General features: G+C 34.6%; 4 non-coding genes across 4 annotated transcripts; all 4 read left to right on the top strand.

The window, feature by feature from the left end:
• Nucleotides 1-16,592: 16,592 nt before the first annotated feature.
• On the top strand, nt 16,593-16,699 carry LOC118151117 (U6 spliceosomal RNA). Its single transcript, XR_004739241.1, has one exon. It is a non-coding gene; the product is annotated as a U6 spliceosomal RNA (small nuclear RNA).
• A 2,624-nt stretch (nt 16,700-19,323) lies between these two features.
• LOC118151296 (U6 spliceosomal RNA) lies at nt 19,324-19,430 on the top strand. The gene has a single exon (XR_004739442.3). It is a non-coding gene; the product is annotated as a U6 spliceosomal RNA (small nuclear RNA).
• Nucleotides 19,431-21,146: 1,716 nt separating this feature from the next.
• Nucleotides 21,147-21,253, top strand: LOC118151295 (U6 spliceosomal RNA). Its single transcript, XR_004739441.2, has one exon. It is a non-coding gene; the product is annotated as a U6 spliceosomal RNA (small nuclear RNA).
• Nucleotides 21,254-22,970: 1,717 nt separating this feature from the next.
• LOC118151294 (U6 spliceosomal RNA) lies at nt 22,971-23,077 on the top strand. Its single transcript, XR_004739440.2, has one exon. It is a non-coding gene; the product is annotated as a U6 spliceosomal RNA (small nuclear RNA).
• The last annotated feature ends 4,454 nt before the right edge of the window (nt 23,078-27,531 follow it).

Below are 27,531 nucleotides of genomic sequence, written 5' to 3'. Positions count from 1 at the left end.
TACCCATTGGGCATGGATATACAATATATGCACGTTTATATAGGTGTTAACAGTATGTACTTATGTACACTATGTATGCATACGTACATATAAGCTAGACATGTAACGGCTGTACATGAGTATATAATATGCACTGTATGTACATGTATAAACTGTGTAGAGCCATGTGTGTACACCCACTTTGGTAATTGAAGTTATTTCTATCTAACGTGTTAAGACTAATATCCCAGAATGTACTCATAATGGGTAAATTTATGTACAAATTGCAAAAATGTATAACATTAACCCTAACCCTAAGGAATATAAAAGTTATATCTATCGTGATATCAAAATGATATCATATCACAACAGCATATATAGTCACTATAAACATGTTATATGTAATGTCAATATAATTGTACGTATTGCCAACATTATGGACATTTACATTTATTTTTAAATGACAATGTGTATTCAAGTACATCATGTACCCATTACATACAGATGCACAATATATTCGCGTGTACCTATGTGTGCACATTATGTACATACGGTCACACATGTCCATGTAATATTGGCAAGTACGTTGTGTACGCGAGTACATAATAGGCACAAAACGTATACATATAGACCATATACAGACCCGAGTGAACTCCCACTTTTGTCACCAAAGTAATTTCTATTTAATACGCAAAAAATTATATCCAAAAATTTATTAATCATATGTACATTAATTGGAATCACAAGAAATATATAATAGAGATACAATCTGTACAATTATTTTGGTGTGCATATGTGTGCACAATACAGATGTACAATACATGTGCATAATCTGTTTAATATGTATATTATATTTATATAAAGTGTGCACAACAGTTATGTACATCATGTGTACAACATGTCCATAGATTATAATATCACAATGATATTACTTAATCACTACAGCTTATGAAATCACATTGCACATGTAATACATAATATCAATATAAGTGTAGACATTGAAAACATTACGTACATTTACATTTGTTGTAATATTATGATATGTGCACATGAACAACATGTACACATTATGTTCACATGTACAACATGTACACATTATGTTCACATGTACAACATGTACCCAGTACGTCCACATGTACATCATATATTCATTAGGTAAACAGGTACACCTTGTGCTTATTATCCATGGATATACAGTATATGCACGTGTATATATGTGTGCACAGTATGTACGTCACTACACTATGTATGCATATGTACATATATGGTTGACATGTACCTTCTGTATGTATGCAAGTGCATAATATTCACTGTATGTGCATGTATAAACTATGTACACACATGCGTGTACACCCATGTTGGTAATTGATGGGATTTCTATCTAACATGCTAAGAATAATATTCCAGAATGTACTCATAATTTGTCCATTTATTGGCATATTTCAATAAAAGTATAACCTTAACCCAAAACCTAACCTTAAACCTACACTAACCCTAAATTTAAACACTAATTCTAAACCTTACCATAATTCTATACCCTGAACCTACACATAATCCTAAACCTAACCGAAAGCCTAACCCTAAACCTCACCCCAACCCCAACCCTAACACTAACCCTAAGATGTATAAAAGGTACATCTATTATAATATCAAAAAAAATCATATCACAACAGCTTATGTAATTACAATAAACCTGTAATACATAATATCAATATAATATTATGTATTCCCAACATTATGTTCATTTATATTTATTGTTAAATGATAATACGTATTCATGTACCTCATGTACCCATTACATAAAGATGCGCAATATATGCACATTTACATTTGTGTGCACATTATGTACATATGTATGCACATGTACATATACAGACATGTACATTATGTACACGAGTACATAATATGCACAATATGTACACGTATAATTTATGTACACACCCGGGTGAACTCTTACTTTTGTCACCAAAGTAATTTCTATTTATTATTCAAAAAATTATATTCCAGAATGTACTCATCATATGTACATTTATTGGCATATTGAAAGAACTGTATAAAAGAGGTACAGACTGTATAATTTCTTTAGTCGACATGTGTTTACCAAATACAGATGTACAATAAATGTAAATAATCTGTGCAATATGTATATTATATGTACATAATGTGTGCACAATAGTTATGTACATAATGTGTACAATGTGATTATGTATTGTAATGTCACAAAGATATATATTCACGACAGTAGATAAAATCACAATGCATACGTAACACATTATATGAATATTAATTAACAGATTGCAAACATTATGTACATTTACATTTATTGTAATATTATATGTACGCATGAATATCATGTACACATTATGTTCACATGTACACCATGTAACCTGTACGTCCACATGTACATCATGTACCCATGGGGCATGGATGTACAATATATGCATGTGTATATATGTGTGCACAGTATGTACTCATGTACACTATGTATGCATAGGTACATATAAGCTAGACATGTAACGGCTGTACACGAGTACATAGTATGCACTGTATGTACACGTATAAACTATGTAGACACATGCGTGTACACCCACTTTGGTCATTGAAGTAATATCTATCTAACATGTTAAGACTAATATCCCAGAATGTACTCATAATGTGTAAATTTATGTGCATATTGCAATAAATGTATAACATTAGCCATAACCCTAAGGAATATAAAAGTTACATCTATCGTAATATCAAAATGATATCATATCACACCAGCACATACAGTCACTATACACATGTAATACATAATGTCAACATAATCGTACTTATTGCCAACATTATGCACATTTACATTTATTGTAAAATGATGATGTGTATTCAAGTACATTATGTACCCTTTATGTACAGATGCGCAATATATGCGCGTGTACCTATGCGTGCCCATTATGTACATATGTACGCACATGTCCATGTAATATAGGCATGTACGTTGTGTACGTGAGTACGTAATAGGCACAAAACGTATACGTATAAATCATATACAGACCCGGGGAAACTCCCACTTTTGTCACCAAAGTAATTTCTATTTAATATGCAAAAAATTATATCCAAAAATTTATTAATCATATGTACATTAATTGGAATCGCAAGAAATATATAATAGAGGTACAGTCTGTACAATTAGGCTGGTGTGCATATGTTTACACAATACAGATGTACAATAAATGTGCACAATATGTTTAATATGTATATTATATTTATATAAAGTGTGCACAACAGTTATGTACATCATGTGTACAACATGTCCATTGATGGTAATATCACAATGATATCACTTAATCACTACAGCTTATGAAATCACATTGCAAATGTAATACATAATATCAATATAAGTGTAGACATTGAAAACATTACGTACATTTACATTTGTTGTAATATTACAATATGTACACATGAACAACATGTCCTCATTATGTTCACATGTACACCATGTACCCAGTACGTCCACATGTACGTCATATACTCATTAGGTAAACAGGTACACCTTGTACCCATTATGCACGGATGTACAATATATGCACGTGTATATATGTGTACACAGTATGTATGTCGCTAAACAATGTATGCATATGTACATATATGGTTTACATGTACCTTGTGTACGTACGCAAGTGCAGAATAATCACTGTATGTGCATGTATAAACTATGTACACACAGGCGTGTACACCCACGTTGGTAATTGAAGTGATTTCTATCTAACATGCTAAGAGTAATATTCCAGAATGTACTCATAATTTGTACATTTTTGGCATATTTCAATAAAGGTATAACCTTAACCTGAAACCTAACCCTAAACCTACACTAACTCTAAACTTAAACACTGACCCTAACCCTTACCATAATTCTAAACCCTAGACCTACACATAACCCTAAATGTAACCAATAACCTAACCCTAAACCTAACCCCAACCCCAACCCTAACACTAACCATAAGATTTATAAAACCTACATCTATTATAATATCAAAAGAATGTCATATCACAACTGCTTATGTAATTACAATAAACCTGTAATGAATAATATTAATATAATATGTATTGTCAACATTATGTTCATTTACATTTATTGTTAAATGATAATATGTATTCATGTACCTCATGTACCCATTATGTACAGATGCACAATATATGTGCGTGTACATATGTGTGCACATTAGGTACATACATACGCACATGTACATATCATATAGACATTTACATTATGTACACATATAATCCATGTACACACCCAGATGACTTTCCACTTTTTTCACCAAAGTAATTTCTATCGAATATGCAAAAAATTATATTCCAGAATGTACTCATCATATGTACATTTATTGGCATATTGCAAGAAATGAATAATAGAGATACAGACTGTAGAATTTCTCTGCTGGACATGTGTTTACCAAATACAGATGTACAATAAATGTAAATAATCTGTGCAATATGTTTATTATATGTACATAATGTGTACAATATGATTATGTATTGTAATGTCACAATGATATCATATATACACAACAGTAGATAAAATTACAATGCATACGTAACACATTATATCAATATAGATGAACAGATTGCAAACATTATGTACATTTACATTTGTTGTAATACTACGATATGTACACATGAACATCATGTACACATTATTTTAACATGTACACCATGTAACCAGTACGTCCACATTTAAATCATGTACCCATTATGTAAACATGTACATCATGTACCCATTGGGCACAGATGTATAATATATGCACGTGTATATATGTGTGCACAGTATGTACTTATGTACACTATGTATGCATAGGTACATATAAGCTAGACCTGTAATGGCTCTACACAAGTACATAAAAGGCACTGTATGTTCACATATAAAGTATGTAGACACATGCGTGTACACCCACTTGGGTAATTGAAGTAATTTCTAACATGTTAAGACTAATATCCCAGAATTTACTCATAATGTGTAAATTTATGTGCATATTGCAATAAATGTATAACACTAACCCTAACCCTAAATAATATAAAAGTTACATTTATCATAATATCAAAATGATATCATATCACAACAGCATATATAGTCACTATAAACATGTTATACATAATGTCAATATAATCGTACATATTGCCAACATTATGCACATTTACATTTATTGTTAAATGACGATGTGTATTCGAGTACATCATGTATCCATTACGTACAGATGTGCAATATATGCGCGTGTACTTTTGTGTGCACATTATGTACATATGTAAGCACATTTCCATGTAATATAGGCATGTACGTTGTGTATGCAAGTACGTAATAGGCACAAAATGTATACGTATAGACCATGTACAGACCCGGGTGAACTCCCACTTTTGTCACCAAAGTTATTCTATTTAATATGCAAAAAATTATATCCAAAAATTTATTTATCATATGTATATTAATTGAAATTGCAAGAAATATATAATAGAGGTACAATCTGTACAATTAGTCTGCTGTAAATATGTTTACACAATACAGATATACAATAAATGTGCATAATCTGTTTAATATGTGTATTATATTTTTATAAGGTGTGCACAACAATTATGTACATCATGTGTACAATATGTCCATTGATTGTAATATCACAATGATATCACTTAGTCACAACAGCTTTTCAAATCACATTGCACATGTAATACATAATATCAACATAAGTGTAGACATTGAAAACATTACATACATTTACATTTGTTGAAATATTACGATATGTACACATGAACAACATGTATACCTTATGTTCACATGTACACCATGTACCCAGTACGTCCACATGTACATCATATATTCATTATGTAAACAGGTAAACCTTGTACCCATTATGCACGGATGTACAATATATGCACGTGTATATATGTGTGCACAGTATGTACGTCGCTACACTATGTATGCATATGTACATATATGGTTGACATGTACCTTCTGTACGTATGCAAGTGTGTAATATTCACTGTATGTACAGGTATAAACTATGTACACACATGCGTGTACACCCACGTTGGTAATTGAAGTGATTTCTATCTAACATGCTAAGAGTAATATTCCAGAATGTACTCATAATTTGTACATTTATTGACATATTTCAATAAAGGTATAACCTTAACCCGAAACCTAACCCTAACTCTACACTAACCCTAAACTTAAACACTAACCCTAACCCGCATCATAATCCTAAACCCTAAATCTACACGTAACCATAAACAAACAGCCTAATCCTAAACCTAACCACAATCCCAACCCTAACACTAACCCTAAGATGTATAAAACGTACATCTATTATAATATCAAAAGGATATCATATCACAACAGCTTATGTTACTACAATAAACCTGTAATGCATAATATCAATATAATATTATGTATTGCCTACATTATGTTGATTTACATTTATTGTTAAATGATAATATGTATTCATGTTCCTCATGTACCCATTACATACAGATGTGCAATATATGTGCGTGTACATATGTGTGCACATTATGTACATATGTAAGCACATGTACATATCATATCGACATGAACATTATGTACACGAGTACGTAATATGCACAATATGAACACGTATAATCCATGTACACACCCGGGTGAACTCCCACTTTTGTCAAAAAGTAATTTGTATTTAATATGCAAAAAATTATATCCCACAATGTGCTCATCATATGTACATTTATTGGCATATCACAAGAAATGTATAAAGGAGGTACAGACTGTACACTTTCTCTGGTGTACATGTGATTACCAAATACAGATGTACAATAAATGTAAATAATCTGTGCAATATGTATATTATATGTACATAATGTGTGCACAATAGTTATGTACATAATATGTACAATATGATTATGTATTGTAATGTCAAAATGATATCATATATTCACAACAGTAGAAAAAATGACAATGCATACGTAACACATTATATCAATATAGATGAACAGATTACAAACATTATGTACATTTACATTTATTGTAATATTACGATATGTACACATGAACATCATGTACACATTATGTCACATGTACACCATGTAACCAGTACGTCTACATGTACATCATGTACGCATTGGGCACAGATGTACAATATATGCACGAGTGTATATGTGTGCACATTATGTTCTTATGTACACTATGTATGCATAGATTCATATAAGCTAGACATGTAACGGCTGTACATGAGTACATATTATACACTGTATGTACACGTATAAACAACGTAGACACATGTGTGTACACCCACTTTGGTCATTGAAGTAATTTCTATATAACATGGTGAGACTAATATCCCAGAATGTATTCATAATGTGTAAATTTATTTGCATATTGCAATAAATGTATAACACTAACCCTAACCCTAAGACATATAAAAGTTACATCTATGGTAATATCAAAATGGTATCATATCACAACAGCATATATAGTCACTATAAACATGTTATACATAATGTCAATATAATCATGCGTGTTGCCAATATTATGCACATTTACATTTATTGCTAAATGATGATGTGTATTCAAGAACATCATGTATCCGTTAGGTACAGATGCACAATAAATGCGCGTGTATCTATGTGTGCACATTATGTACAAACATATGCACATGTCCATGTAATATAGGCATGTGCGTTGTGTACGTGAGTATGTAATAGGCACAAAACGTATACGTATAAACCATGTACAGACCCGGGGAAACTCCCACTTTTGTCACCAATTTCTATTTAATATGCAAAAAGTTATATCCAAGAATTTATTCATCATATGTACATTAATTGGAATCGCAAGAAATATATAATAGAGGTACAGTTTGTACAATTAGTCTGGTGTGCATATGTTTACACAATACAGATGTACAATAAATGTGCATAATTTGTTTAATATGTATATTATATTTCTATAGAGTGTGCACAACAGTTATATACATCATGTGTAAAACATGTCCATTGATTGTAGTATCACAATGATATCCTTTAAACAGAAGAGCTTATGAAATCACATTGCACATGTAATACGTAATGTCAATATAAGTGTAGACATTGAAAACATTCCGTACATTTGCATTTGTTGTAATATTACCATATGTACACATGAACAACATTTACACATTATGTTCACATGTACACCATGTACCGAGTACATCCACATGTACATCATGTATTTATTATGTAAACAGTTGCACCTTGTACCCATTATGCACGGATGTACAATATATGCACAAGTATATATGTGTGCACAGTATGTACGTCGCTATATTATGTATGCATATGTACATATATGGTTGACATGCATTTTAGGTACATATGCAAGTGCGTAATATTCATTGTATGTGCATGTATAAACTATGTACACACATGCGTGTACACCCACGTTAATAATTGAAGTGATTTCTAACATGCTAAGAGTAATATTCCAGAATGTACTCATAATTTGTTCATTTATTGGCATATTTCAATAAAGGTATAACTTTAACCCCAAACCTAACCCTAATCCTACCCTAGCCCTAAACTTAAACACTAACCCTATCCTTAATCCTAGTTCTAAACCCTAAACCTACACATAACCCTAAACCTAACCGAAAGCCTAACCATAAACCTAACAATTACCCCAACTGTAAGACTAACTCTAAGATGTATAAAATGTACATCTATCATAATATCAAAAGAATACTATATCACAACAGCTTATGTAATTACAATAAACCTGTAATGCATAATATCAATATAAATTTATGTATTGCCAACATTACGTTCATTTACATTTATTGTTATATGATAATATGTATTCATGTACATCATGTACCCATTACGTACAGATGCACAATATATGCGCATGTACATATGTGTGCACATTATGTACATATGTACGCACGTGTACATATCATATAGACATGTACATTATGTACATGAGTACATAATATGCACAATATATACACGTATAATCCATGTACACACCCGGGTGTACTTTCACTTTTTTCACCAAAGTAATTTCTATTTATTTCCAAAAAATTATATCCCAGAATGTACTCATCATATGTACATTTATTGTACATCATATGTACATATCGGAAGAAATGTATAAAAAAGGTACAGACTGTACAATTTCTCAGGTGTACATGTGTTTACGAAATACAGATATTCAATAAATGTAAATAATCTGTGCAATATGTATATTATATGTACATAATGTGTGCACAATTGTTATGTACATAATGTGTACAATATATTTATGTATTGTAATATCAAAATAATATATATTCAAAACAGCAGATAAAATTACTATGCACATGAAATACATTATATCAATATAAATGTACAGATTGCAAACATGTACATTTACATTTCTTGTAATATTACTCTATGTAAACATGAATATAATTTTTCCATTATATTCACATGTACACCATGAACTTATTATATAAACGTGTACATCTTGTACACATTTGACACTGTACAATATATGCACGTGTATATACGTGGGGAAAAAATGTACATCTATACACTATGTATGCATATGTACACATAAGGTAGACATATATCTTATTTACACGAGTACATAATATGCACAGTAGGTACATGAATACACTATGTACACACATGCTTGTACACTCACATTGGTAATTGAAGTAATCTCTGTCTTACATGCTAAGAGTAATATCCCAGTATGAACTTATAATGTGTATATTAATTGGAATATTACAATAAATGTATAACCCTAACCTTAACCCCCACCCTATATCTAAATTTAAAATGTATAAAATGTACATCTATTGTAATATCAAAATGATGTTATATCAAAACGGCATATATAATTATAATAAACATGTAATACATAATACCAATATAATCGTATGTATTGCCATTTTGTACCTTTACATTTATTGTTTAATGACGATGTGTATGCATGCACATCATGTATGCATTACGTACAAATGCACAATATATTCGCATGAACCTATGTGTGTACATTATGTACATACGTAAGAATATGTACATAATATAATTATTAACATTGTGTACGCGGGTACAAAATATGCACAATATGTACACCTATAAAACATGTACACAACCTGATGGACTCCCAATTTTGTCACCAAAGTCATTTTTATTTAATATGCAAAAAATAATATCTCAGAATATAGTCATCTTATATTCATTTATTGGTATATCAAAAGAAAAGTATAAAATAAGTACAGTCCGTAAAATTACTCTGGTGTACATATTTTTACAAAATTCAGATGTACAATAAACGTAATCTGTGCAATATGCATATTTTATGTAGATGATGTGTGCAAATTTGTTATGTACGTAATGTGTACAATATGTCCATTAATTGTAATATTACAATGATATTATATAATCACAACAGCATATAAAATTACAATGCACATGTAATGCATACTATCAGTATACATGTACAGATTGCAAACATTATGTAATTTTACGTTTATTTTAATATTATGGTATGTACACATGAACATCACTTACACATGATGCTCACATGTGCACCATGTACTTGGTACGTCCACATGTACATCATGTATTAGGCACAAATATACAATATATGCAGGTGAATATATGTGTGCACAGTATTTTCATATGTACGCATATGTACATATAAGGTAGAAATGTACCTTCTGTACACGAGTACATAATATGCACAGTATGTACATGTATAAACTATGTACACACAGTGGTGTACACCCACTTTAATTGAAGTAATTTCTCTCTAAAATGCTGAGTAATATCTCAGAATGTACTCATAATATGTACATTTATTGGCATATTACAATTGATAAATAATCCTAACCCTAACCCCAAAAATAACCCTAATCCTAAGATGTATAAAATGTACATCTATCATAGTATCAAAATGATATCATAACACAATATCATATATAATCACAATAAACATGAAATACATAATATCAATATAATCGTATGTATTGCCAACATTATGAACATTTACATTTATTGTTAAATGATGAGTATGCATGTACATCATGAACCTATTATGTACAGACGCACAATATATGCTCGTGTATAATTTTTTGTTTATAATATATACATACGTATGCACATGTATATATTACATAGAAGTTTACTTTTGTATGCGAGTAGTTATTATGCAAAATACATACAAGTATAAACCATGTGCAAAACCGGGTAAACTCCCACTCTTGTCACCAATGTAATTTTTATTTAATATGCAGAAAATTATATCCCAGAATGTACTCATCAAATGTAAATTCTTTGGCAAATCGCATAAAATGTATAAAAGAGGTACAGTCTGTACACTTACTCTGGTGTAGATATGGTTCCACAATACAAATGTACAATAAATGTAACTAATATGTGCAATATGTATATTATATGTACATAATGTGTGCACAATAGTTATGTACATAATGTGTACAATATGTCCATGTATTGTAATAGCACAATGATATAATATAATCACATCATATAAAATCACAATGCACATATAATACATATCTTTAATATAAATGTACAGATTGCAAGCATTAAGTACATTTACATTTATTATAATATTACGATATGTACACATGAACACCATGTGCACATTATGTTCACATGTACACCATGTACACAGTACTTGCACATGTACATCATATACCCATTATATAAACATATACATTATTTACCCATTAGGCATGGACATACAATATATGCACGTGTACATATATGTGAAGAGTATGTACATATGTACACTATGTATGCATATATACATATAATGTAGACATGTATTTTCTGTACACGAGTACATAATATGCAACATATGTACATGTATAAAATATGTACACACATGCATGTACACCCGCTTTGGTAATTGAAGTAATTTCTATCTAACATGCTAAGAGTAATATCCCAGAAAGTACTTATAATGTGTACATTTATTGGCATATTACAATAAATGTATAACTTTATCCCTAACTTTTACTATAACCTTAAGATATATAAAATGTACATCTATTGTCATATCAAAATGACATTATAACACAACAGCATATATAATCACAATAAACATGTAATACATAATATCAATATAATCATACAGATTGCCAACATTATGTACATTTATGTTTATTGTTTGATGATGTGTATGCATGTACATCATGAACCCATTACGTACAGATGCGCAATATATGCGCGTGTATATTTTTGTGCAAAATATGTACATACGTATGCACATGTACATATTATATAGACATGTACATTTTGTGCACGAACACGTAATATGCACAATATGTACACGTAAAAACCATGTACACATTCGGGTGTACTTTCACTTTTGTCACCAAAGTAATTTCTATTTTATATGCAAAATATTATATCCCAGAATGTACTCATCATATGTAAATTCTTTGGCAAATCGCATAAAGTGTATAAAAGAGGTACAGTCTGTACAAGTACTCTGGTTTACATATGTTTACACAATACAGATGTACAATAAATGTAAACCTGCACAATATGTATATTATATGCACATAATGCGTGCAAATTGGTTATGTACATAATGTGCACAATATGCCCATTGAATTTAATATCACAATATTATATAATCAAAACAGCATATAAAATCACAATGCACGTATAATACATAGTATCAATATAAATGTACAGATTGCCCAAATATGTACATTTATATTTATTGTAATATTACAATATATACACATGAACATTATGTACACATTACTTTCACATGTACACCACGTACCCAATACGTCCACATATACATCATGTACCCATTATTTGAACATGTATATCATGTACTCATTAGGCACAGATGTACAATATATGCACATGTATATATGTGTGCACAGTATGTACATATGTACACTCTGTATGCATACATACATATAAGGTAGACATCTACTTTCTGTGCACTAGTACATAAGATGACCTCTATGTACATGTGTAAACTATGTACACATGCATGTACACCCACTTTGGTAATTGAAGTAATTTCTATCTAACATGCTAAGAATAATATTTCAGAAAGAACTCATAATATGTACATTTATTGGCATATTACAATAAATGTATAACCCTAACCCTAACCCCAACTTTAACCCTAACCCTAAGGTGCATAAAATGTACATCTATCATTATATCAAAAGGATATCATATCACAACAGCATATATAATCACAATAAACACATAATACATAATATCAATATAATTGTATATATTGCCAACATTATGTACATTTACATGTATTGTTAAATGACGAAGTGAATGCATGTACATCATGTACCCATTACATAAAAATGCGCAATATATGTGCTTGTACATATGTGTGCAAAGTATGTATATACATACACACATATACATAATACATAGACATGTACATTATGTACATGAGTACATATTATGCACAATATGTGCACGTATAAATCATGTACATATTCGGGTGTACTCCCACTCTTGTCACCAAAAATATTTCTATTTAATATGCAAAAATTTATATCCCAGGATGTACACATCATATGTGCATTTATTAACATATCACAACAAATGTATAAAAGAAGTACAGTCTGTACAATTACTTTGGTGTACATATGTTTAAACAATACAGATGTACAATAAATGTAAATAATCTGTGCAATATGTATATGTACATAATGTGTGCACCATAGTTATGTATGTAATGTGTAAAATATGTCCATATACTGTAATATCACAATGATATTATATAATCACAACAGCATATAAAATCACAATGCTTATGTAATACATTATATCAATATAAATGAACAGATTGCAAACATGTACATTTGCATTTATTGCAAGATTACGATATGTACACATGAATATCATGTACACATTATGTTACCATGTACACCATGAACCCAGTACGTTTACATGTACGTTGTGTACCATTATGTAAACATGTTCATCATGTATCCATTAGGCACGGATGTACAATATATGCACATTGACATATGTGTGCAACGTATTGACATATGTACACTATGTACACATACATATATAAGGTAGACATGTACTTTCTGTACACGAGTACATAAGATGCACAGTATGTATATGTATAAACTGTGTACACACATGTGTGTACACAAACTTTGGCAATTGAAGTAAATTATATCTTACATGCTTAGAGTAATATCTTAAGATGTACTCATAATGGGTACATTTATTGGCATATTACAATAAATGTATAACCCTAACCCTATCCCTAAAATGTATAAAATTACATTCATCGTAATATCAAAATGATATTATATCACAACCGCATATATAATCACAATAAACATGTAATACATGATATCAATATAATTGTACACATTGCCAACATTACGTACATTTACATTTATTGTTTATTGAAGATGTGTGTTCATGTACATCATGTACCCATTATGTACAGATGTGCAATATATGCGCGTGTACATACGTGTGCACATGATGTACATAGGTTCACAAATGTACATATTATGTAGACATGTATATTGTGTGTGTGAATAGGTAATATGCACAATATGTACAGTTGTAAACCATGTACACACCCGGGTGTCCTCCCACTTTTGTCACCAAAGTAATTTCTATTTAATATGCAAATAATTATATGCCAGAATATACTCATCATATGTACATTTATTGTCATATCACAAGAAATTTATAAAAGAGGTTCAGTCTGTATAACTACTCTGGTGTACACAAGTTTACACAATACAGATGTACAATAAATGTAAATAATCTGTGCAATTTGTATATTATATGTACAGAATGTGTGCAAATATATTATGTACAAAATATGTCCAATATGTACATGTATTTTAATATTACAATGATATCATATATTCACAACAGCATATAAAATCACCATGCACATGTAATACATAATATCCATATAAATGTAGAGATTGCAAACATTATGGACATTTACATTTATTGTAATATTACAATATGTACACATGAACATCATGTACACATTATGCTCACATGTTCACCATGTACCCAGTACGTCCACATGTACATCATGTAACCATTATGTAAATATATACATTATGTACCCATTATGAACAGATGTACAATATATGCACGTGTATATATGTGTGCACAGTATGTACATATGTACACTATGTGCACATACGTACATATATGGTTGACATGTACCTTCTGTACACGAGTACATAATATGCACACTATGTACAGGTACAAACTATGTACACACATGCGTGTACACCCACGTTGGTAATTGAAGTAATTTCTATCTAATCTGCTAAGAGTAATATTTCAGAATGTACTCATAATGTGTACATTTATTGGCATATTACAATAAACGTATAACCCTAACCCCAACCCCAACCCTATCATTTACCCTAAGGTGTAAAATATGTAGAGCTATCATAGTAACCAAATGATATTATCACAACAGCATATATAATCACAATAAACATGTAATACATCATATCAATATAATCGTACGGATTGCCAACATTATGTACATTTACATTTATTGTTAAATGGCCCTTTGTATGCATGTACATCATGTACCCATTACGTACAGATGAGCAATATGTACGCGTGTGCATATTTGTGCATATTATGTCCATACGTACCCACAGGTACATAAAATATAGACATTTACATTGTGTATTCGAGTACCTAATATGCACAATATGTACATGTATAAACCATGTACACACCCGGGTGAACTCCCACTTTTGTCACCAAAGTAATTTCTATTTAATATGCAAAATTTATATCCCAGAATGTACTCATCATATGTACATTTATTGGCATATTGCAAGAAATATATTAAAGAAGTACAGTGTGAACAAATATTCTGGTGTACATATGTTTACCTAATACAGATGTATAATAAGTGTCAATAATCTGTGCCACATGTATATTATATTTACATAATGTGTTCACAATAGGTATGTACATAATGTGTACAGTATGTCCATTGATTGTAATATCATAATATCATATAATCACAACAGCATATAAAATCTCAATACACATGTAATACATAATATCAATATAAATGTACAGAGTGCAAAAGTAAGGTACATTTACATTCTTTGTAATATTACGATATGTACTATTTCTTTTTCTTCTTTTTTAAAGTTGGGTGGGTTTTCACCTGGATGCCCAGGCTGACCGGAACTCGTGACGGCAGTTGACCCGCCAACCTCGGCCTATTAAAAATCTGGGATTGCTGGCCTGAGTCAAAGGGCCAGGCACAGCCTCTTTCCTTTCTTTTTTAACAATAAATTCCGTCGGCCAAGAACGGTGCATCATGGGAGCCTGTCATACATGTGCTTCAAAGACCAAGGGGTGTGCATCTCGCGAGGTTATGGGTTTGAGACCGGCCTGACAAACACAGCAAAACCCCATCTTTAAGACAAAAAAAACTTGGGTTGGGCTCGGCGACTCACACCTGTAATTTGAGAACTTTGGAATGCTGAGGTGGGGGGATCGTTAGGTCACAATTTTGAGACTTGCCTCGAATGACACAGCTCAACCCTCTCCCTATAAAAAACATATAACCAAAAAAGCTGAGACAGGCATTGCATGTGCTCTATTCGGCAGCACATACACTAGAATTGGGATGGTACACAGAAGGCTGGCGTGGACCCAGTGCAAGACTGACACGCAAATGTCTGCAGCGTTTTGTATTTTTTTCTTTCTTTGCCCATGCAGCTGTTTTGTAGAAATCAAATACAGATTAATTTGAGGTACCAAAAAAAATGAAAGTTAGCTTGATGTGGTGATGTGGACACCTGCAACCCCAGTTATTTTGGAGGCATCAACAAGATGATCACTGGAACCCAGGAGGCAGTTGTTGCAATAAGCCAAACTTGCACTGTTGCACTCCAGCCTGGGTGACAAGAGGGAAACGATTCGTAATAAAGAAAGGCAGAGCATGGGTTGGAGTCACCCAGCACCTAGTATTCTTCCAATTGTGCAAACTAATCTGTCTGATTTCTGTTCTTTTCTTCTTCTACTTCTTTTTTTTTAAGTGAAATGGGTTTTTGCCAAAATGCCCAGGTACTCGTGACCTCAGGTGAACCGCCCACCTCGACCTCACAAATGGCTAGGATTGCTGGCATTAGTCACAGTGCTGGGCACAGTCTCTCTGTTCTTTTTTTCAACAATAAAGTCGGCCTGCTGGGCATGGTGGCTCACAGGTGCCTGTCATTTAGGCTCTTCGAAGACCAACACCAAAAGTAATTTCGAGGATGTTGGTTCCAGACCCGCCCGATCAACATGGTGAAATTCCGTCTTTAGAACGCAAACAATACTTGGGTTGGGCTTGGCGGTTGACACCTGTAATCCCACCACAGTGGAATGTCGAGCTGGGCGGACAGTGAGATCACAAATTCAAGACTGGCCTCGAACGACACAGCGCTACCCGCTTCCTATAAACAAAATAAAAAACAAAAAAAAATTAAAAAGCTGAGATGGGCATGGCATGTGCTCACTTCAGCAGCATGTACACTAAAATTGGGACGCTACTTAGAAGGCCGGCCTGGCCTCAGTGCAAGAATGACACGCTAAGCTGTGCAGTGTTCCGTTATTTATTTATTTAGTTAGTTTTGCCATTGTGGCTGTTTTGTACAAATCAAATACAGATAGAATTTAGGTTCACAAAAATAAACAGTAAGTTAGTTGGACCTGGTGGTGTTGACACATTCAACCGCAGTTACATTGGAGATATCAGAAGGACGATCACTGGAACCCACTAGGCAGTTGTTGCAATAAGCCGAGATCACAGTGTTGCACTCCAGCCTGGGTGATAAGAGGAAAGCACTATGTCATAACAAAAGGCGGGGCGGGCAGTGGAGTCACCCGGCACTGCGTTTTGTTCCAATTGTGCACACTAATCTGTCTGATTTCTCTTGTTTACTATTTCTTCTTCTCTTTTATAAGTGGGGTGTGTTTTCATTTTGATGCCCAGGCTGACCCAGAACTCGTGACTGCAGGTGACGTGCCCACCTCAGCCTATTAGAGGCCTGGGATTCCTGGCGTGAGTCAAAGCGCCCGGCACAGTCTCCGTCATTTCTTTTCTAACAATAAAATCCGGGAGCCAAGAACGGTGCATCATGGAAGCCTTTTATCCAGGCACTTCAAAGACCAAGGGGTGTGGATCTCGTGAGGATGCGGGTTTGAGACTGGCTCGACCAATATGTCAAAACCCCGTCTTTAAAACGAAAACAAAACTTGGGCTGGGCTTGGCAACTCACGCCTGTAATCTGAGAGTTTTCAAATGCTGAGACAGGGGGAATGTTACATCACAATTTCCAGACTCGCCTCCAATGACACAGTGCAACCCTCTCCCTATAAAAAACATATAACGAAATAACAATAAGAAAGCTGAGACAGGCATTGCATTTGCTCGATTCAGCAGCACCTACACTAAAATTTGGATGCAACACAAAAAGCCGGTGTGGCCACAGTGCAAGAATGACACGCAAATGTGTGCAGCGTTTCGTATTTTTGTTTTGCCCATGTGGCTGTTTTGTAGAAATCAAATACAGATAGATTTGAGGTACCAAAATAAAAAAAAAATTGAATGATAGCTGGATGTGGTGATGTTGACACCTGAAACCCCAGTTACTTTAAAGGCATCAGCAGGACGATTGCTGTAACCTACAAGGCAGTTTTTGCAATAAGCCAAGATCGCACTGTTGCACTCCAGCCAGAGAGACAAGAGGAAAACAATACCTAATAAAGAAAGGCAGGGCGTGTGGTGGAGTCACCCAGCACCTCATTTTGTTCCAATTGTGCAAACTAATCTGTCTGATTTCTGTTCTTTTCTTTTTCTACTTTTTTTTTAAAGTGAAAGAGGATTTTACCGAGATGCCCAGGCTGACCAGGAACTCGTGACCTCAGGTGAACCGTCCACCTCGACCTCCCAAATGGCTAGGATTGCTGGCATTAGTCAAAGTCCTGGGCACAGTCTCTCTGGTTTTTTTTTTTAACAATAAATTCGGCCTGCCAGGCACGCTGGCTCACAGGAGCCTGTCATTTAAGCGCTTCAAAGACCAATGCTAAAAGGAATTTTGAAGATGCAAGTTCGAAACCCGCCAGACCAAAATGGTGAAATTACGTCTTTAGAATGAAAACAAAACTTGGGTTGGGCTTGTCGGCTCACAGTGGCCATCCCACCACAGTGGAATGTCGAGCCATGCGGACAGTGAGATCACAAATTCGATACTGGCCTCTTAATGACACAGCACTACTCGCTTGCTATAAACAACATAAAAACTGAAAGAAATAAAAAAGCTGAGCCAGGCATGGCATGTGCTCGCTTAGGAAGCACGTACACTAAAATTGGAACGCTACATAGAAGGCCGGCCTGGCCTCAGCGCAAGAATGACACGCTAAGCTGTGCAGCGTTCCGTTTTTTATTTATTCATTTCGTTTTGCCATTGTGGCTGTTTTGTACAAATCAAATACAGATAGATTGTAGGTTCACAGCAATAAACACAAAGTTAGCTGGACCTGGTGGTGTTGACACATTCAACCCCAGTTACTTGGGACGCATCGGCAGGACGATCGCTGGAACCCACTAGGCAGTTGTTGCAATAAGCCGAGATTGCAGTGTTGCACTCCAGCCTGGGTGACTAGAGGAAAGCAGTACATCATAAAGAAAGGTGAAGGGGTGAAGATGGAGTCACCCGGAACCTCGTTTTGTTTCAATTGTGCACACTCATTTTTCTGATTTCTCTTGTTTACTATTTCTTCTTCTTTTTCTTTAAGTGGGGTGGGTTTTCACCTTGATGCCCAGGCTGACCCGGAACTCGTGACCGCAGGTGACCCGCCCACCTCAGTCTATTAAAGGGCTGGGATTGCTGGCGTGAGTCAAAGCACCTGGCACAGTCTCCCTTATTTCTTTACTAACAATAAAATTCGGCGGCCAAGAACGATGCATCATGAGAACCTGTCATCCAGGTGCTTCAAAACTGAGGGGTGTGGATCTCGTGAGGTTGCGGGTTGGATACCGGCACGACCAACATAACAAATCCCCGTCTTTAAAACGAAAACACAACTGGGGCTTGGCTCGGCCACTCACGCCTGTAATCTGAGAACTTTGGAATGCCGAGGTGGGCGGATTGTTAGGTCACAATTTTGAGAATTGCATCGAACGACACAGCGCAACCCTCTCCCTATGAAAAACATATAACCAAATAACCATAAAAATGCTAAGACAGGCATTGCATGTGCTCGATTTGGCAGCACCTACACTAAAATTGGGATGCTACACAAAAAGCCGGCATGGACACAGTGCAAGACTGACACGCAAATGTTTGTGGCGTTTTGTATTTTTTTTTTTTTTTTTTTTTTTGCCCATGCAGCTTTTGTAGAAATCAAATACAGATAGATTTGAGGTACCAAAAAAAAAAAAATTGAAAGTTAGCTGGATGTGGTGATGTGAACACCTGCAACCCTAGTTACTTCGGAGGCATCGGCCGGATGATTGCTGGAACACAGGAGGCTGTTGTTGTAGTAGGTCAAGATCGCACTCTTGCACTCCAGCCTGGGTGACAAGAGAAAAACAATACGTCATAAAGAAAGGCAGGGCGTGGGGTGGAGTCACCCAACACCTCGTTTTGTTCCAATTGTGCACAATAATCTGTCTAATTTCTGTTCTTTTCTTTTGCTACTTTTTTTTTTAAGTGAAACGGGTTTTTGCCGAGATGCCCAGGCTGACCTCAGGTGAACCGCCCACCTCGACCTCTTAAATGGCTAGAATTGCTGGCATTAATCACAGTGCCGGGCACAGTCTCTCTGTTCTTTTTTTGTAACACTAAAGGCCTGCCAGGCACAGTGGCTCACAGCAGCCTGTCATTTAGGCACTTCAAAGACCAACGCCAAAAGAAATTCTGAAAATGCGGGTTCCAGACCCGCCCGACCAACATGGTGAAATTCTTTCTTTAGAACAAAAACAAAACTTGGGTTGGGCTCGGCTGCTAATACCTGTCATCCCACCACAGTGGAATGGCGAGCCGAGTGGAAAGTAAGATCACAAATTTGAGACTGACCTCTAATGACACAGTGCTATCTGCTTGCTATAAACAACATAAAAACTGAAAGAAATAAAAAAGCTGAGCCTAGCATGGCATGTGCTTGCTTCGGCAGCACGTACATTAAAATTGGGATGCTACATAGAAGGCTGGCCTGGCCTCAGTGCAAGGATGACACGCTAAGCTGTGCAGTGTTCCATTTTTTATTTATTCATTTAGTTTTGCCCTTTTGGCTGTTTTGTACAAATCAAATACAGATAGATTTTAGGTTTACAAAAATAAACAGTAAGTTAGCTGGACCTGGTGGTGTTGACACATTCAACCGCAGTTACATTGGAGACATCAGAAGGACGATCACTGGAACCCACTAGGCAGTTGTTGCAATAAGCCGAGATTGCAGTGTTGCACTCCAGCCTGGGTGACAAGAGGAAATCACTATGTCATAACAAAAGGTGGGGCGGGCGGTGGAATCACCCGGCACCTCGTTTTGTTCCAATTGTGCACACTAATCTGTCTAGTTTCTCTTGTTTACTATTTCTTCTTCTCCTTTATTAAGTGGGGTGGGTTTTCACCGGGATGCCCAGGCTGACCTGGAACTCGTGACCGCAGGTGACGTGCCCACCTCGGCCTATTAAAGGGCTGGGATTGCTGGCGTGAGTCAAAGCGCCTGGCACAGTCTCTCTCATTTCTTTTTTAACAATAAAATCTGGCAGCCAAGAATGGTGCATTATGAAAGCCTGTCATCCAGTCACTTCAAAGACCAAGGGGTGTGGATCTCGCGAGGATGCGAGTTGGAGACCAACCCGACCAACATGGTGAAACCCAGTCTTTAAAATAAAAACAAAACTTGGGCTGTGCTCAGCAACTCATGCTTGTAATCCGAGAACTTTGGAACGCCGAGGCGGGTGGATCATTAGGTCACAATTTTGAGACTCGCCTAGAACAACACAGCACAATTCTCTCCCTATAAAAAACATAACAAAATAACAATGAGAAAGCTGAGGCAGGCATTGCATGTGCTCGATTCGGCAGTACCTACACTAAAATTAGGATGCTAAACAGAAGGCCGGTGTGGCCGCAGTGCAAGACTGATGCGCAAATTTGTGGAGTGCTTTGTATTTTTTTTGTGCCCATGTGGCTGTTTTGCAGAAATCAAATACAGATAGATTTGAGGTACCAAAAAAAGAATTGAAAGTTAGCTGGTTGTTGTGATGTGGACAAATGCAACCCCAGTTACAGGAGAGGCATCGGCAGGATGATCGCTATAACCCAGGAGTCCATTGTTGCAATAAGTCAAGATCAAACTGTTGCACTCTGGCCTGGGTGACAAGAAAGAAACAATATGTCATAAAGAAAGGCAGGGCATGGTGTTGAGTCACCCGGCACCTCATTTTGTTCCAATTGTGCACAATAATCTATCTGATATCTGTTCTTCTCTTTTTCTACTTTTTTTTTTAAAGTGAAATGTGTTTTCACAGAGATGCCCAGGCTGACCAGGAACTCGTGACCTCAGGTGAACTGCACACCTCGACCTCTCAAATGGCTAGGATTGCTGGCGATAATCACAGTGCCGGGAACAGTATCTCTGTTCTTTTTTTGTAATAATAAAGTCAGCCTGCCAGGCACGGTGGCTCACAGGAACCTATCATTTAGCCACTTCGAAGACCAACGCTACAAGAAATTTTGAGGATGTGGGTTCCAGACCCGCCTGACCAACATGGTGAAATTCCATCTTTAGAATGAAAACAAAACTTGGGTTGGGCTCGGCGGCTCACACCTGTAATGCCACCACAGTGGAATGTCGAGCCAGGCAGACAGTGAGATCACAAATTCGAGACTGGCCTCTAATGACACAGCACTACCTGCTTGCTATAAACAACATAAAAACCGAAAGAAATAAAAAAGCTGAGCCGGGCATGGCATGTGCTCACTTCGGCAGCACGTACACTAAAATTGGAACGCTACATAGAAGGCCGGCCTGGCCTCAGCGCAAGGATGACATGCTAAGCTGTGCAGCGTTCCGTTTTTTATTTATTCATTTCGTTTTGCCATTGTGGCTGTTTTGTACAAATCAAAAACAGATAGATTTTAGGTTCACAAAAATAAACAGAAAGTTAGCTGGACCTGATGGTTATGACACATTCAACCCCAGTTACTTGGGAGTCATCAGCAGGACGATCGCTGGAACCCACTAGACAGTTGTTGCAATAAGCCAAGATTGCAGTTTTGCACTCCAGCCTGGATGACAAGAGGAAAGCAGTACATTATATAGAAATGTGGGGTGGGAGGTGGAGTGACTGGCACCTTGTTTTGTTCCAACTGTGCACACTAAACCGTCTGATTTCTCTTGTTTACTATTTCTTCTTCTTTTTTTTATGTGGAATGGGCTTTCACCTGAATGCCCAGGTTAACCCGGAACTCGTGTCCGCAGGTGACCCGCCCACCTCGGCCTATTAAAGGGCTGGGATTGCTGCCGTGAGTCAATGCGCTCGACAAATTCTCCCTCATTTCTTTTTTAACAATAAAATTTGGCGGCCAAGGATGGTGCACCATGAAAGTTTGTAATCCAGGCGCTTCAAAGACCAAGGGTTGTGGATCTCACGAAGTTGCGGGTTCGAGACCAGCACGACCAACATGGCAGAACACCGTCTTTAAGACAAAAGCAAAACTTGGGCTGGGCTCGGCGACTCAGGCCTTTAATCTGAGAACTTTGGAATGCTGAGGTGGGCGGATTGTTAGGTCACAATTTCGAGACACGCCTCGATCGACACAGTGAAACCCTCTCCCTATAAAAAAACATATAAGGAAATAACAATAAGAAAGCTGAGACAGGCATTGCATGTGCTCGATTCCACAGCACCTACACTAAAATTGGGATATTTTAGTGTGTTATAAAAATGTTTGCTGCGTAAAACTAAGGCAAATATAAATTTGTAATAACAATGTATACTGTGGAAAACTACAGCATATATTGTGTAATAAAAATGTGTACTGTGTAAAACAAAGGCATGTATTAATGTGTAATAGAAAACTGTACTGTGGAAAACTACACATCTATTAATGTGTAATAATGTATACTGTAAAACTGCAATATGTACTAATGTGTAATAATAATGTGTACTGTGTAAAACTACGGCGTGTATTAACATGTCATAACAATGCGAACTGTGCAAAACTAGGGCATGTACTAATGTGTAATAACAATGTGTACTGTGTAAAACGACTTCATGTATTAATGTGTAATAACAATGTGTACTGTGGAAAACTACAGCATGTATTAATGTGTAATAACAAGGTGTACTGTGGAATTTTACAGCATGTATTAATGTGTAATAATGTGTCCTGTGTAAAACTATGGCATGTATTAATGAGTAATAATCTGTAATGTGAAAAACTTTGGCATATACTAATGTATAATAACAATGTGTACTCTTTAAAACTACGGTATGTTGTAATATCAATTTGTACAGCAGAAAGCTACAGCATGTATTAATGTGTAATAAAAATGCATACTGTGTGAAACTATTTCATTAATTAATGTGTGATAAATAACAACGTGTATTGTGTAAAAGTACAGCATGTATTAAGGTGTAATAACAGTGTGTACTGTGTAAAACTAGGGAATGTATTAATGTGTAATAACAATGCCTACTGTGAAAAACTATGGCAAATATTAATGTGTAATAACAATGCATACTGTGTAAAACTGTGGCATGTATTAATGTGTAACAAAAATGTGTACTGTGCCAAAATCTGGCCTGTATTAATGCGTAATAACAAAATGTGCTGTGCAAAATCACAGTTTGTCTTAATGTGCAGTAGGTAAAACTATGGTATATATTAATATTTAATAACAATGTGTAATGTGGAATACTATGACATGTATTAATGGGTAATAACAATGTTTACTGTGTAAAACTATGGCATTTATTAATGTGTAATATGAATATACACTTTGAAACACTACAGCATATATTATTGTGTAATAACAATGTGTACTGTGTAAAACTATTGCATGTATTAATGTGTAATAACAATTTGTTGTGTTGAAAAGTATGGCATGTGTTAATGTGTAATAACAATGTATACTCTGTAAAACAACGGCATGTATTAATGTGTAATAAGAATGTGTACTGTGTAAAACTACGGTATGTATTAATATGTAATACAGTGTGTATTCAGTAAAACTAAGGCATGTATTATTGTGTAATAAGAATGTGTACTGTGTAAAACTACTTCATGTATTAATGTGTTATAACAACGTGTGCTGTGTCAAAGTATGGCACATATTATTGTGTAATAACAACGTGTACTGTGTAAAACTACTTCATTTATATGTAATAAGGTCTACTGTGTAAAAGTATGGAATGTATTAATGTGTAATAGAAGTGTGTACTGTGTAAAACTACGGCATGTATTAATGTGCAATAACAGTATGTACTCTGTAAAACTACGGCATGTATTAAGGTGTAATAATTTGTACTGTGGAAAACTATGGCATGTATAAATGTGTAATAACACTGTACTGTGTTAAATTATGGCATTTATTAATGTGTAATAACAATGTGTATTGTGGAAAACTATGGCATGTGTTAATGTGTACTGTGTAGAAATACTTCATGTATTAATGTTAAAAACAAAGTGTACTCTGTGAATGTATGGCATGTATTAATGTTTAATGACAACGTGTATTAATGACACTATGCTGTGTGAAAGTATGGCATGTATTAATGTGTAATAACAATGTGTCCTGTGTAAAACTAGGGCATGTATTCATGTGTAATAACAATATGTACTGTATAAAACTATGGTATGTCTTAATGTGCACTATGTAAAACTACAGAATATATTAATATGTAATAATGTGTTATGTGGAAAACTGTGGCATATATTAAAGTGTAATAATGTGTACTGTGTAGAACTATGGCATGTATTAATGTGTAATAGCAATGTATACTGTGGAAAACTATGACATTTATTAATGTGTAATAACAATGTATATTGTGTAAAACTACAGCATGCATTAATGTGTAACAATGTGTACTGTGTAAAACTATGGCTTGTATTAATGTGTAACAACAATGTGTACTGTGTGAAACTACTTCATGTATTAATGTGTAATAACGTGTACTGTGTGAAAGTACAGCAGGTATTCATGTGTAATAAAAATGTGGGCTGTGTAAAACTATGATATGTATTTATGTGTAATAATGGGTACTGTATAAAAGTACTTCATCTCAATGTGTAATAACATGTATGGTGCGAAAGTATGACTTGTATTAATCTGCTTTGAAAATGTGTACTGTGTAAGACTATGGCATGCATTAATGTGCAATAACAATATGTAGTGTAATAAACCATGGCATGTTTTAATGTTTAATAACAATGTGTACTCTATGAAAGTATGGCATGTATTAATGTGCAATAACAATATGTACTGTGGAAAACTATGGCATGTATTAATGTGTCATAACAATGTGTACTGTGTGAAAGTATGGCATGTATTAACGTGTAATAACAACATGCACTGTGTAAAACTATGGCATGTATTAATGTGTAATAACGTGTACTGTGGAAAACTACTTCAGCTATTAATGTGTAATAACAGTGCTTTGTGTGCAAAACTAGAAAATGTTTTAATCTAATTACAATGCCTACTGTGAAAAACTAAATCATGTATTAATGTGTAATAACAATGCATACTGTGTAAAAGTATAGCATGTATTAATATGTAGTAATGGGTACTATGTAAAACTAGGAAATGTATTAATGTGTAATAGCAATGCCTCCTGTGAAATACTTTTTCATGTATAAGTGAGTAATAATGCATACTGTGTAAAACTATGGCATGTATCAATATGTAATCATGTGTAATGTGTAAAACCATGGCATGTATTTATGTGTACTAAAAATGTGTATTGTGTAAAACTACGCCATGCCTTAACATATAATAACAAGGTGTACTGTGTAAAACTAGGGCATGTATTAATGTGTAATAACAATATGTACTGTGTAAAACTACAGTATGTCTTAATGTGCACTATGTAAAACTGCAGCATATATTAATATGTAATAACAATGTGTAATGTGGAAATCTATGGCATGCATTAATGTGTAATAACAACATGTACAGTGGAAAACTATGGAATGTATTAATGTGTAATATGTGCTGTGCACAACTATGGCATGTATCAATGTATAATAACAATGTGTACTGTGTAAGACTATGGCAGGTATTAATGTGTAATAACAATGTGTACCATGTGAAACTACAGCACACGATAATGTGTAATAACAATACATACTGTGTAAAACTATGGCATGTATTAATTTGCAATAACAATTCCTACTGTGTAAAACTATGGCATATATTAATGTGTAATAACAATGTGTACTGTATGAAACTACTTCATCTATTTATGTGTAATAACAAGGTGTACTGTGTAAAAGTACAACATGTATTAATGTGTAATAACAATGCCAA

This window comes from Callithrix jacchus, chromosome 15, assembly GCF_049354715.1.
Source record: "Callithrix jacchus isolate 240 chromosome 15, calJac240_pri, whole genome shotgun sequence".
NCBI lineage: Eukaryota > Metazoa > Chordata > Mammalia > Primates > Cebidae > Callithrix > Callithrix jacchus.
This window is presented reverse-complemented; position numbering and strand designations above follow the sequence as displayed.